This window comes from Anopheles merus, chromosome 3L, assembly GCF_017562075.2.
Source record: "Anopheles merus strain MAF chromosome 3L, AmerM5.1, whole genome shotgun sequence".
Lineage (NCBI taxonomy): Eukaryota > Metazoa > Arthropoda > Insecta > Diptera > Culicidae > Anopheles > Anopheles merus.
The window spans coordinates 2,993,720-3,003,273 of NC_054085.1; the positions used below are offsets into that span (position 1 = coordinate 2,993,720).

General features: G+C 49.5%; 1 long non-coding RNA gene across 1 annotated transcript; it reads right to left on the minus strand.

The window, feature by feature from the left end:
• Positions 1-7,064: 7,064 nt before the first annotated feature.
• On the minus strand, positions 7,065-9,052 carry LOC121599893. The gene is made up of 4 exons (XR_006005757.1): positions 8,893-9,052; positions 8,384-8,812; positions 8,013-8,319; positions 7,065-7,893 (listed from the first exon to the last, which is right to left on the minus strand). It is a non-coding gene; the product is annotated as an uncharacterized LOC121599893 (long non-coding RNA).
• Positions 9,053-9,554: the final 502 nt, after the last annotated feature.

Below are 9,554 nucleotides of genomic sequence, written 5' to 3' on the forward strand. Positions count from 1 at the left end.
CTAGTTGGAATGACTATGACCTACGTCACATGCCAGGTGAGAGTGAATGGAAAACTCTCAGGAGCTTTTGCTACTACCAAAGGTCTGCGCCAGGAAGACGGCAAGCTTGTCTCCTATTTAACCTGGCGCTAGAGAGGGCCATCCGTGACTCGAGGCCATCTTCTATAAATCAACCCAGATCCTGGCATACGCTGATGATATAGACATCATTGCTCTGCGGCTCTCCTATTTAGCAGAAGCCTAACAAGGGATCGAGCAGGCGGCAGAGAACCTCGGATTGCAGATAAACGAGGCAACGACCAAACTGATGGTGGCAACATCAGGCCGAATCTACCAATAAATAATCCGAATCTACGTAGGCGTGATGTACAGAGGTCAGAAACGACAACAGTATGGAAGCTGAGTTGCGCGCAAGGATGCAGGCTGCCAACCGGTCTTTCTACAGCCTGAAAAGTCAGTTCACCTCAAAGAACCTGTCGCGATGGACGAAACTGGGACTATATAGTACCTATATAGTACCGGTACTCACATACGCCTCTGAGACATGGACACTTTCCAAATCTGACGAAACCCTCTTAGCCGCGTTCGAGAGGAAGATGCTCAGAAGGATACTTGGTTCCGTATGTGTGGAAGGACAATGGAGGAGCCGCTATAATGACGAGCTATACGAAATGTACGGCGACCTCACTGTCGTAAAGCGTAGAAGCTCGCCAGGCTCCGGTGGGCTGGTCATGTGGTACGCATGGAAACGGACGACCCAGCCCGTACAGTCTTTTTAGGCCGTCTACAAGGACAGAGGAGGCGTGGTAAGCCCAAATTGAGGTGGCAAGATGGCGTGGAGGCATTCGCCATTAGGGCCGGGATAACGGACTGGCAGACGAAGGCGCGAGACCGTGAGCTGTTTCGGACACTCCTGAGGCAGGCCAAGACAGCAAAGCGGTTGTAGCGCCGTAAAAGCAAGTAAGTAAGTAAGTATAAAGACATGTTCAGCGAGTTGTAGATTTGTTCAGGCATATAATAGACTCTTTCAGCGAGATATTGAATTGTTCGGATATTGTCACCGACTTCGAGCAATTTCCTGCGCAGGAAATAGCGCGGGACTTCAGCGAATCCTGCGCATGGTCGCGCAGTTCGGGCAGTTCGGGCAGTTTTTTTAGACGGAGCGAGAGGGCAAATGGGAAAACGTGGTCCATCTCTTTCTAACAATTTTAATGGACCAAACTTCAAACCTGGTGGAGCAAAAAGCTTCCACAGCGCTTGTTGAAGCAAAATAATAGGGTGCTAGGAACTAGGGGCGTCATATGGTGTGAGCGAAGCGAAAAACAATACTAAGAACTTTGTATCTCCTTTGTAAAACAATGACACAATATGGCACAGTGTGAAGCCTGCTCGCAAGTTGGCTGAAAAGTAAAACAAAGGACATTTGTCTGCGATAAGGCACGTGCGCGCTTTTGGTGGCCGATCGGCCTTTCTTAGAATTTCCTATGTTAAGCGACAAACCAGAGAAGTTTCGTATCACGAGAGGATGAAATCGAAAATCAGTCCATCTTTAACACTCGACGCGATCGGTCAAAATAAATGAATTGTCACAGCAGAAAAGTCTAAGTTTTAATGTTTAAATTCAAAACAGCGCTGATTGTATATCTTTAAATGGAAAAAAAATATATTTGACTAATGTGTGATTGGCGGATGCTCTGGTACTTGTATGCGCGCGTGTGTTGCTTTTCGCCTTTGCCCGCGCTGATTATCGCCACAGGGTATTTATTGCGCGTACGCTGCGCACGTCTTTATCATATCCGTGTCAAGTGTTGAACAAGTGTTTAGGGGCGCCACAAATGTGGTCCCTAATTTTTTAAGAAGATACGCAACACGCTTTGCGAACTACGTTTTGGTAGAATTCGATTTATTCCTTTTTCTTTTAAGCCGCGGAAAGTGTGAGTTCGGGAGAGACGCGAAAATTAGTGTTGTTCGTTCGAGAGTTGCCGGAGAAGAGAAATGTATCGGTTAAGCCGGACGGATACGCGCGTGTCGGTGTTAAAACGTTTAGGACAAGAGAGAGCGTGTATGGAGCAAGCCACCGTTTTTATAGCTGCGGTGCAGCATGCTACCACTGTTTGTCCTGCTCTAGCTTTGTGTGCAGTACCTGCCTAACTAGCCCGTTAAACATTTTCTGTCGATAGTTCTAGGTGTGCGCACCAGATGGCGCTCTGGTCGCTACAGGATTCCCCTCCTAGAGCGGTGTTACTGGTATCGTAGAGGAAGGCGAGTTTCCGTTGAGCCCTGGTAACACCGGTCGATACGATCGATTCCATATGTCGTAAGATAGGTGAAGGTGGGGTGCAGCTGGCGGTTGGTGCAGCTGGCGGTCGATGCTGCTGGCGGTCGACGTAGCTGCAGGTAGCGACAGTGCATGCGAAATCGATTAAGTGCCCTTTCGGGCTTTCGGCGTTCAGGTCGGTGTCGACGGCGGAGACATCGAAGTCGTGTTTTGCCGGCTCGCCAACGGTTGTTCGGGCGATGGCAGTTGGGACATCGGAGTTATGTGCGCGTCCGGTCATCGGCGGGCGATCGAGTGACGGTGTCACGAGGCCGATATGGTCGTGGTCGTTCGTTGTTTGGGTTGGTTTCAGGCGGTTGACGGAGATTAGCGTAGCTGTCCGTTACAAAGATCTGAAACGACTTCGAAAATTTGTGTAAGTACTTGGTATGAAGCGTGATACGTTTGTTGCGGCGACGGTCGAATGATATGTTGCTATGGGCGAGCAACTGTTCCAATCGGTCAAAGTGCCAGACGGTGTCTTGTAGGAACGTTGAAACAAGTGTCGATACGTTTCGGTTTGGTATCGTTCGGGTCAGCAGGTAAGCAGATTGGTGCTCGTCGGTAGCGGTTACCCTGGCTGAGCGGAAAAGTACCCGATGATGTCTGGGCAAGTGGATGAGCAGGAAAGCAGACGAATCCTGTTCCCCCTTACGGTCCTGCCAAACGAATCATAGTGTCATCGGTTGGGCGAAGGATCTCGCTTTAGGGTTCGAGTAGCGGTCGATGTGGGGATTCTGCTTCGAGGTCGGCATATGTAGCGTGTAGCGTTTTCGGTCGGGCCGCTGTGCGGCAGATTCGGTATCGATTCGATTAATCGCTTAGGTGTCGGCATCGGTAGCGACGAAGAAACGTGGCAAGGTGATCATTTTCCGTTGATACTAATCGTCGAGAGTTTTCGATGGTTCGTGGTGAGGAAGTCGATTGCGTACTGCCTCGTTGCGGTCCATGGTGGCACGAGCAAAGAGACCGGCAGTTAACGCCTCCTGACCGAATAGGTAGTGGTCGGTAGGTTGTTCGAAAGCTAATAGAAAGCTTGGGTGCCTGGCGCGGACTGTAAGGTAGTCGTCTTCGGCGGTCCGGATACGAGGTCGGTTATCGGTCGGTTGTGATGTACCGCATGGTCGGCGGTCGGCGGCGGTTTTCCCGTTGACGTTGGGGTAGCACATCATTTTTTATCGCTGCAGAATGTTCGCAGTTAGTCGTAAAAGGGTGGATCTTACCTTAATAGCACGATGATGATGACGTATGATCGTTGTCGTGGTGACGGCTTGCGTAGTGGCGTCTTCGCGGGGCCTATCAGCGGCACTTACGGTTGGGTAGATCCACGCGAACACGATGATGGCGGCAGCGGCTCTCTCGTCTATGGTGTTAAGCAGTGATGATGACGCGAACACTCCTGGTTTTCTCCACGTTCATGCACGGGTAGAGGTGAGAACGATGAAGAGCGTCGGTTCGCATGATGGCGTGCGTCGTCTTTATTCGCGAGCAGCAAATGGCATCTTCTCACTTGCGGCAGAATTGTGCAGACAAAATGGCTGGGTCGTTCTACTTGTCGGCTGGATTCACGCGGGTTCGCCTTCGAGCGAAAAAATCGTGATGGCGGCGATGTGTCACTACTGCTACGGCTGGGTAATTTGCGTGCGCAACTCGACGTTGGTGTCTTCCTTCTTGATCGCACCCGTAGATGGAAGCACACACAAACGGAAAAATCCCAGTAGCACGAGGTGTAGGAACAGCTTGCGAGGCGTTGATCGGCGTCGAGGAGACCACCAGCGGAGATTGTCGTCGCTCCGCTTCCTGGAATTGCGTCGATTGCGTCAGCCGGTGAGAGAAGGATGGAGTTTTCTGCTGCGCCAATGATGGTGTGTGTGCGCTTGTCGCGCTTCGAGGCGGCGCGCGTGTGTGCGGGTGGTTCTTTTGTTCGCTCAATGCAGGAACGCTCCGTGTAGCTACGGGCGCACTAATACGGCGTTTCTGCGTTTTTTCGTCGGCCCGCACTCAACGTCCTGTGAATGATGGAAGGGCGCTCGTTGCACACTTTACAGGGAAAGGGGGGAGGAGGCCAGCTGCGTTGCCGGTACCTCTAACGCTGGTAGCACTCCCGGTCGTAGGCACACACACACGTTGTCTTCTCTGCGTCGATCTCCGCTGCCGGTGGCACGTTTTAACACGTTCAACGCGGTACAAGTTTGCGATGCGTGGTACACACACAAACTCACGTACGAATTCGCGGCATCGGTTGCGGATCACGTCGGGGTCACCAGTTTTAGGGGATCCCGACGGCATGCCGCGGCGGGTTGCAAATCACGTCGGAGTCACCAGTTTTAGGGGCGCCACAAATGTGGTCCCTAATTTTTTAAGAAGATACGCAACACGCTTTGCGAACTACGTTTTGGTAGAATTCGATTTATTCCTTTTTCTTTTAAGCCGCGGAACGGTGAGTTCGGGAGAGACGCGAAAATTAGTGTTGTTCGTTTGAGAGTTGCCGGAGAAGAGAAATGTATCGGTTAAGCCGGACGGATACGCGCGTGTCGGTGTTAAAACGTTTAGGACGAGAGAGAGCGTGTATGGAGCAAGCCACCGTTTTTATAGCTGCGGTGCAGCATGCTACCACTGTTTGTCGTGCTCTAGCTTTGTGTGCAGTCCCTGCCTAACCAGCCCGTCAAACATTTTCTGTCGGTAGTTCTAGGTGTGCGCACCAGATGGCGCTCTGGTCGCTACTAGTGTATAAGTGCTAGGCTAGCTAGCCTCCTCACACCAACGCTGTTGCGTTATTTGTTGTTGCGGATAAGTAACGGATTTATTGGTGAGTAGTATAGATATATATTTTTTTCCTGATTTTATTTACCGTGTGTTGTTTCGATCGCAGGAATGTTCTGCTCTCGGTCATCTTCCTTCATGCCGGATCCGTTTAGACCATTTGACCGCGGTTGCCATTAACGTGTACGATTCTAATTTAATTTTTTTCTTTCTCCTAGCAAATAATGGATTCTAAAATGCGCATCAGCTGAACCATGCTGCCGTACGATGAGGCAGATTGCCCGGCACCGGCCACAGCCACCACCACTACCACCACCACCATCACAAGGACCACCGCCGCCTCTTTCTCCGCCAGTACCATCTCCAGCCCAGGCACCTCCACGGTTCCAAACCAATCTGTCCGTCCACCAACCAAGCGTATGACGGTCCTCACATCGGAGGACTTGAAGGCGATGAAGAAGCGGAGAGAGTTGAGGGAACCATTTCTGCCAGCTCAAAGTAGCGATTCCCATGCCGTTCCCTTCCACACCATCTCCTACTAGAAGGAAGAGGCATTAAAAAGCTCTTTGTACCGGTCACGAGAAGACAATTCCCCGAAAGTTATGGGATTTCAATTCGCGACCACCGCCAACCGCATCACCACCGTCTGAGCACGCCCCGTAGCAACCGAGCCAGTAGCATCGACGTCTCGATATAGCCTGCCTACGATCAGGTTCAAGGCACCGTTGTAGCAGCCCGCTCCCACCGCAACTCGGACCACCACCACTTCAACCGTCGCTCGGACCATCACCGTTTCCACCGCCGCTCGGACCATACCGTTTCCACCGCCGCTCGGACCACCACCGTTTCCACCGCAACTCCCAGCACCGATTCTACCGCAATACGGACCGTCGTTCCATTTGTCTATGTTGATTCAACCACCGTCCCCGATGTGCACCAGTTGCTAACCGAGCTCGCCAACCAGGCTGCCGCGCTCGCCAACCAGACAACCGAGCTCCCCAGCCAGACAGCCGATATAAATCGCCGCTTGGACTTTTTAACGGCGCAAAACGAATCTGTGCACAAAGAGGTCGTCGTTGTCCGGAAAACTACGGTTGTTACGGAGGCCATGGTAAACCGGCTGCAACAGACAATATGTGGCGATGAGCATGGAAGTTTGCCTCCCGTCCCGAAGGACTTCACACTGCAGCCTGTACACCGTTGCGTTGCCGTTGGTCTGCGAGGAACGAAAAAATAGTGTTGTCCCATTTCCATAACGTATGTGAGCTGTTCCGTAGAGCAGCATCATCGGCGAATTCGTCGATTACATTAAAATACTTAAGCGATTATTTCAAACATGTTTTGCGATACGTAAAATAAGCTGGTTAGTTTATGTACGTTTAAGTTTAAGTTTAAGATAGTTTAGTGACACAATTTAATAAGGTTATTAAGTTAATTTCATAGTTAAGTTAAGTAAGCAAAAGTTAAAGACGTATACAAATATTAAAATATTGAAAGAATGTAAAAATATTATGACTATGACTACAAAAATAACATTTAAATTATTTCACAAAACAACCAACCAAAAATTACTCATTATTCACCCGATTGATCTGAAACACAAAACACAAAGTTGGGCTATGGAGGAAATACGGGAAGATGCGTATTTTTTACATTCACAATTCTCCATTCTTCTGTGTACAAAACACAAAGCTGGGTAAAGGCATATTTTTTCTTTTATGCTTCATCAACATAAGTGTGTGTCAACGGTACAAATGAGTATACCCCGTCCTGCGCTGTCTGCACTACAGCTAACTTGCACATTAATGTACTACACATTAGGTACTGCTGGGGTAGTGTTTAAGGGTACCGGTGTTTAAGTCGGCCATGCTGGTCGAATAAATATTCGCCTCCGTCGAGAGGCACGGTTCTGTGATTGCAGGCACCTGCTTAAAGAAACCATACCCCTGCAATGTTATTTCTTTGCCCGGTTTTGTTACCGTTTCGTACAGGACCAACTCGCCCGAGTTGGACATACACCACTGGTCGTGGAAATTTTGCCGCAGCGCGAAGCCCTCCCGTACGGTCGCTATGGTCTCGACACCAACCGGGCGCACCGATGGCTCGTCCATCTTTCGTCTGTTTTGCTGGCGCTTGGCAATATTTATATGTTGCAGTTCCAGCAAACGATGGACCGTTTGGACCAGGCTGTGCCTCCCGGAATGTACCAACTTTGTACAAAACGCCATAGGCTGCCACAAATCTTTGCAAATATGAGTCAGCCAGTGCCCATTTTGCGCGGTGTTAGGTGGTGGTCATAAATGTTACAGCCATCGTCATCAACATGAAGTGTTGGTACGCTGCATAGTGAAGTCTACCCTCCAGAACCACGAAATCGGCAACCAGAAGAAACATCCTATACTCGGAAGCATTCGAGAGTTAGACGTATCGCAGGTCGCGCAGCTTGCATTGATAATCGGAAAGGAGCTTTAACAGGCGCAAGTGCGCCGACACTTGACGTTGTTGTCGGCGTGGCAAGTAACACGGAACGCCAGGGAAGCCTTTTATCCACAAATCTATCATTTTGGCCTCCACGCCCTTGTACAGTAGGTGCATATCTTAGGCCGACACAAAATCAGCCACGATATCGCAACCTAATAGACTGGTAAGGGGGGTGCGTTTGTTGACGTATGTCGGATTTTTGTCATTGCAAAAGTCATTGTGGTTTCGTGGCTGGCGTTCCGCATCATACGTAAAATACATCCGGTGCCCGTCCAACACCCCTACGATCGTGCATTTCTGGCACCCGCTGTATGCATTATGCCCTTTAACACCTGCAAGAAAATGAAACGAAAAATAATTACAAATAATGCATAGTACCGTATTTCACTGGGCATGTAAAGCGGACACACATTCCACTGTATATGTAGAAGGCACTTTATCAACAACCTACCTTTTATGAATGCACGTGCTGGAGCATCTGCCATGATAGCACGCGGGGCTACCCAGTAAAAGCGGGATCCAATTACCAGGCCGTTCATAAAAAGCTGGTTCATTTCGTTCAAAAACTAATCCAAAAACTCCTCGAGGATTTAAGGTTTCGATTCGCCACAAAAAATAGCAACCGTCATCACCGGAGTATTTGGCACGTTGTGAACCTGCATCAGTATGGGCCAGAAATGGGCCCGGCTGCTTTTGTACAGCGGCAGGCCGTCCACAAAAAAATCAACTCAAACCCCTCCTGGGTTGGCTGAACATCACTGGAACGATTAAAAAAATAGGATTAGCACTTTACCAAATGCACGGTTAGTTAAATAGTCTTACCGAAAGTATGACAGAAGGCATTTTCCCACACCCTGGTACCACAGCTCCCCCCCTGCGATAGGTGTAATGGCTGTCTTCCGGTGCTCTGGACGCGGGCGTGTTCATTAACGTTCGAGCATCCTTAGGCAATATGGCGTTAGGAAAATGCTGCCACAAATGGCCCAGCAACAGGTTCAAACTACGATAAATTTGCCCAGGTTACAGGGTCCACAGCCGCAAACTTTCCTCGCACGAAGGGTCCGGTTTCCAGGAAAGGGTACGGTTGGTTCGGCGTTTCCACCTCGAACTGGATGTCTTCGACGTCACTTTCTGCAACATTGCTTGTGTCGACCATGCTGTCCTCGCTGTCGCAAAGCGAAGTAGCATAGTCTGTTAAATAGTTCGGCACGGGCTCAATGTACGATGGCTCAGCATCATCGGCTTGGTTTTCTGTAATATAGAAACGTAGAACATTTTACTACACTGCTCGTTACATTCACCTCACTCATAGCCGTTCACCAAGTACGCACCCACAGACGGCAGCTCCGGATGCCAGGCAAGACGGAATACTCTCTCCTCGTTTTATCTGGATTACGTTCCATTTTCACGCTTTTAATTCAAAAACTTTGCGAATGACAGATGTGCACTGGTTGAAGTTCTGTCAGCGTTTGTTTTCATTTCTTGACGTTTCCTTTCTCCACACATTGACAACACGCGAGACCGATAAAGCGCTATGGAGGGAATGAGCACAGACGACGACTGACAGCCATTGGCAGTCTGACGCACCAACAAATCGATACCTGTACCTGTCACAGCGTGCTCAGGCGAGGGGTAGAAAGCGGAGCCAGGGACGGGTAGCTCGACGAGCTGCGTGACAAATTTGCCGTTGGAATGAAAAAGAAGGCATGAGAAAATTCTCCGTACGCCATAATTTCTTTCGTCGCTTTGCGCAGCGGGTTGTCTGACAGTGCTATAGAATTGTTCGGTTGTGTTGTCCCGCCAAACATTGCGAGGGTTGGGTGTGGCATCATCTCCTCGAAATCTTAAGGTATTTTAAATAATGGGGCCCTTCACGATTCTAGTCAGTTTTTTGTATGGAGTTTGACAGTTGGAGGCTGAAATCATGTAAGCACTCCATACAAAACCACACAAAAAACTAGCCTGCAATTTTCAGTCTAAATTATTCTAGCCT